Source organism: Rutidosis leptorrhynchoides, chromosome 1 (assembly GCF_046630445.1).
Source record: "Rutidosis leptorrhynchoides isolate AG116_Rl617_1_P2 chromosome 1, CSIRO_AGI_Rlap_v1, whole genome shotgun sequence".
NCBI classification, from domain to species: Eukaryota; Viridiplantae; Streptophyta; class Magnoliopsida; order Asterales; family Asteraceae; genus Rutidosis; species Rutidosis leptorrhynchoides.
The window spans coordinates 441,716,451-441,722,053 of record NC_092333.1 but is presented as its reverse complement, the minus strand read 5'-3'; positions in this window follow the sequence as shown (position 1 = coordinate 441,722,053).

Genomic DNA, 5,603 nt, shown 5'->3' with positions numbered 1-5,603 from the left:
TTAATCGTGGCGAGATATTCGGGAAATGAGGGTGAAAATGGTATTTCGGACTGGTTCACCGGTAAGTGCTTCAGGTTCCTCGCCAAGAGTTGAATTTGGTTGATGAAAAGGGTCACCTTCTTTTTGTCTCCAATGATTAAGTAGGCTATGAACCCATCAGATGAATTGGTTGATTCATTCTGGTGACACTGCTTTCAGAGCTTAGGTGAAACTCCATATCGGAATAGCTGTCGGAATCCGAGGAATTCGAACTAGTTGAGGGATTCATCTCGTACGATCAGATGAAGGATTTTTGATAAGAAATAAATTATAGGATGTAGATTAGTAACCTGCAATACATAATTTACATATGCATATATAATACTAAACTCCCATAAGTTACGGAGGAATCTACGGAAGCTGTCAGGCAAAGGTAACAATAACAGATACGCTAAGATATGAATTAGCAGATACGCTAAGATATAAATTAGCAGATACGCTAAGATATGAATTTATCTATACACTGTCTATGCAATAGAGGCAGTTACACGTGTCTAGACTTTAAGGATGATAAGCAAATAATTTTTTGACACTAAATGATAAGCAAAACTTTTGACATGCAGACACGGTCGAAGTCCAGACTCACTAATATATCTAAACAACTATCAATTAGACACACTAATGCAAGACCTGATTCGCTAAGACTACCGCTCTGATAACTAACTGAAATGCCCCGTTCATATACATTATAAACGATTCACAATAGTTGATTTCATTGCGAGGTACTTGACCTCTATATGATACATTTGACAAACATTGCATTCGTTTTTAAAAGACAACTTTCATTTACATTGAAAATTGACGGCATGCATACCCTTTCATAATATATCCATTTATAATTGACTTAATAATAATCTTGATTAACTCAACGACTCGAATGCAACGTCTTTTGAAATATGTCATGAATGACTCCAAGTAATGTCTCTAATATGAGCTAATGCACAGCGGAAGATTTCTTTCATACCTGAGAATAAGCATGCTTTCAAGTGTCAACCAAAAGGTTGGTGATTTCATAGGTTTATCATGAAACAATAAAATTCATCATTTTGATAGACCACTAGATTTAAATGCTACATGGTACAAATGGGTCTAAATCCTATACCCACCTGTAATGTAGTGAACCGAACTTTTCCATGTTAATATATATATATATTAAATAAAATTGTTATTTACATGATTAAGTATTTCCAACATGTTAAGCAATCAAACTTGTTAAGACTTGATTAATTGAAATAGGTTTCATATAGACAATTGACCACCCAAGTTGACCGGTAATTCACGAACGTTAAAAACTAGTAAAAACTATACGATGACATATATATGGTTATATATATATAGTTAACATGATTTTATTATAAGTATGTATCTCATTAGGTATTTTAACAATGAGTTATATACATAAAAATGAGACAATTAATTTAAGAAACTCGAAAACGATATATATAACGATTATCGTTATAACAACGTCATACTAGGTACATATGAATCATATTAAGATATTGATACACTTGGTTAATTATGTTAAATGATAAGTAAATATATTATTAAGTGTATTAACAATGAAATACATATGTAAAAATAAGACTACTAACTTAATGATTTCGAAACGAGACATATATGTAACGATTATCGTTGTAACGGCATTTAACTGTATATATATCATACTAAGATATATTATATATCATAATATCATGATAATATAACAATTTAACATCTCATTTGTTATAATAAACAATGGGTTAACAACATTCAACAAGATCGTTAACCTAAAGGTTTCAAAACAACATTTACATGTAACGACTAACGATGACTTAACGACTCAGTTAAAATGTATATACATATAGTGTTTTAATATGTCACCTAACACATGTGGGAACCATCATTTGGTAACTAGCATGAAATATCTCATAAAATTACAAAAATATGAGTAATCATTCATGACTTATTTACATGAAAACAAAATTACATATCCTTTATATCTAATCCATACACCAACGACCAAAAACACCTACAAACACTTTCATTCTTCAATTTTATTCATCTAATTTATCTCTCTCAAGTTCTATCTTCAAGTTCTAAGTGTTCTTCATAAATTCCAAAAGTTCTAGTTTCATAAAATCAAGAATACTTCCAAGATTGCAAGTTTACTTCCAAGTTTTCTAAATCCATTCCAAGTAATCATCCAAGATCAAGAAACCTTTGTTACTTACAGTAGGTTATCTTTCTAATACAAGGTAATAATCATATTCAAACTTTAATTCAATTTCTATAACTATAACAATCTTATTTCGAGTGGAAATCTTACTTGAAATTGTTTTCGTGTCATGATTCTGCTTCAAGAACTTTCAAGCCATCCAAGGATCCTTTGAAGCTAGATCTATTTTTCTCATTTCCAGTAGGTTTATCCAAGGAACTTGAAGTAGTAATGATGTTCATAACATCATTCGATTCATACATATAAAGCTATCTTATTCGAAGGTTTAAACTTGTAATCACTAGAACATAGTTTAGTTAATTCTAAACTTGTTCGCAAATAAAAGTTAATCCTTCTAACTTGACTTTTAAAATCAACTAAACACATGTTCTATATCTATATGATATGCTAACTTAATGATTTAAAACCTGGAAACACGAAAAATACCGTAAAACCGGATTTACGTCGCGGGCTGTTTTGGGTTAGTTAATTAAAAACTATGATAAACTTTGATTTAAAAGTTGTTATTCTGGGAAAATGATTTTTATTATGAACATGAAACTATATCCAAAAATTATGGTTAAACTCAAAGTGGAAGTATGTTTTCTAAAATGGTCATCTAGACGTCGTTCTTTCAACTGAAATGACTACCTTTACAAAAATGACTTGTAACTTATTTTTCTGACTATAAAACTATACTTTTTCTGTTTAGATTCATAAAATAGAGTTCAATATGAAACCATAGCAATTTGATTCACTCAAAACGGATTTAAAATGAAGAAGTTATGGGTAAAACAAGATTGGATAATTTTTCTCATTTTAGCTATGTGAAAATTGGTAACAAATCTATTCCAACCATAACTTAATCAACTGGTATTGTATATTATGTAATCTTGAGATACCATAGACACGTATACAATGTTTTGACCTATCATGTCGACACATCTATATATATTTCGGAACAACCATAGACACTCTATATGTGAATGTTGGAGTTAGCTATACAGGGTTGAGGTGATTCCAAAATATATATAGTTTGAGTTGTGATCAATACTGAGATACGTATACACTGGGTCGTGGATTGATTCAAGATAATATTTATCGATTTATTTCTGTACATCTAACTGTGGACAACTAGTTTTAGGTTACTAACGAGGACAGCTGACTTAATAAACTTAAAACATCAAAAAGTATTAAAAGTGTTGTAAATATATTTTGAACATACTTTGATATATATGTATATATTGTTATAGGTTCGTGAATCAACCAGTGGCCAAGTCTTACTTCCCGACGAAGTAAAAAATCTGTAAAAGTGAGTTATAGTCCCACTTTTAAAATCTAATATTTTTGGGATGAGAATACATGCAGGTTTTATAAATAATTTACAAAATAGACACAAGTACGTGAAACTACATTCTATGGTTGAATTATCGAAATTGAATATGCCCCTTTTTATTAAGTCTGGTAATCTAAGAATTAGGGAACAGATACCCTAATTGACGCGAATCCTAAAGATAGATCTATTGGGCCTAACAAACCCCATCCAAAGTACCAGATGCTTTAATACTTCGAAATTTATATCATATCCGAAGGGTGTCCTGGAATGATGGGGATATTCTTATATATGCATCTTGTTAATGTCGGTTACCAGGTATTCACCATATGAATGATTTTTATCTCTATGTATGGGATGTGTATTGAAATATGAAATCTTGTGGTCTATTGTTATGATTTGATATATATAGGTTAAACCTATAACTCACCAACATTTTTATTGACGTTTAAAGCATGTTTATTCTCAGGTGAATACTAAGAGCTTCCACTGTTGCATATTAAAATAAGGACAAGATTTGGAGTCCATGTTTGTATGATATTGTGTAAAAACTGCATTCAAGAAACTGATTTCGATGTAACATATTTGTATTGTAAACCATTATGTAATGGTCCTGTATAAACAGGATATTTTAGATTATCATTATTTGATAATCTACGTAAAGCTTTTTAAACCTTTATTTATGAAATAAAGGTTATGGTTTGTTTTAAAAATGAATGCAGTCTTTGAAAAACGTCTCATATAGAGGTCAAAACCTCGTAACGAAATCAATTAATATGGAACGTTTTTAATCAATAAGAACGGGACATTTCAGTTGGTATCAGAGCGTTGGTCTTAGAGAACCAGAAAATTTGCATTGGTGTGTCTTATCGAGTTTGTTAGGATGTATTAGTGAGTCTGGACTTCGACCGTGTTTTCTTTAAAAATGATTGCTTAACATTTTTGTTGGAAACTATAAATTATTAACATGTATATATTATGTGATATATTAATCTCTTAACATGTTTGATATTGTGTGATAGATGTCTACCTCTAGCACAAATCCCATTGACTCACCTAATAATAACAAAGACTCGAATATATATTGGACTGATTCACAAGTTCCCGAAGAAGAACCGGAAGAAGAATCAGAACCGGAAGAAGAATCAGAACCGAAAGAGGAGGAACCGGAGGAGGAAATAGAACCGGTGGGGGAAATAATAAAATGGTTAAGTAAAAGAAAATCCTCAACCAACCGACCAAGGTTAATTATGGTCAATGGTGTTTCCGCCAAGGAAGCAAAATATTGGGAGGATTACCAATTCTCTGATGAATCGGATTCCGACGAGAATTCCGATGATGTTATAGAAATTACCCCAACTGAATTTAAAAAGGCAAAAGAAAATAATAAGGGAAAGGGCATAAAAATAGAGAAATCTAATTCCAACCCCGATGAACTTTATATGTATCGTCAACCCCCAAAGCCCTTAAGTTGTAACAATGACCCGGGAACCTCTAAACCACCAGGTTTTTCTAAACTGTTGTGGAGAACGACAGCTCGTATTAGGGGAACATCATATATCCCTAGAAACTTGGCAAAACGAACCAAAACGAAGAAGAAGAAACGAGCGAGTCAGAATAAGATAGTTGTATTCGTGTGGTGTAATATATGTAATATAGTGTGCTTATGCTTTATGATATATGTAAAAATTGCTTGTATTAATAAGTATTTTTTTTATGAATCTAACTCTTGTCTATTTTACAGTATAAAAACACAAAATGGATAGACAACCCAATATTTTAAGAGACCTACCTGGAGACATGATTGATGAACTCTTGTCTAGAGTCGATCAGAATTCTTCGGCACAACTATTTACGGCGAAATCAGTTTGTAAGACATTCGAAGAATGTTCCAAGAATGTCTTGGTTTATAAGAGACTTTTGTTCGAAAGATGGGGGATATCACATTGGGAAATCCATAAGTTACGATGTGTTTACTTTGACGCATATATTGCGGGGAACCCAAATGCTATTTTACGCAACGGGTTAAGAAATTAT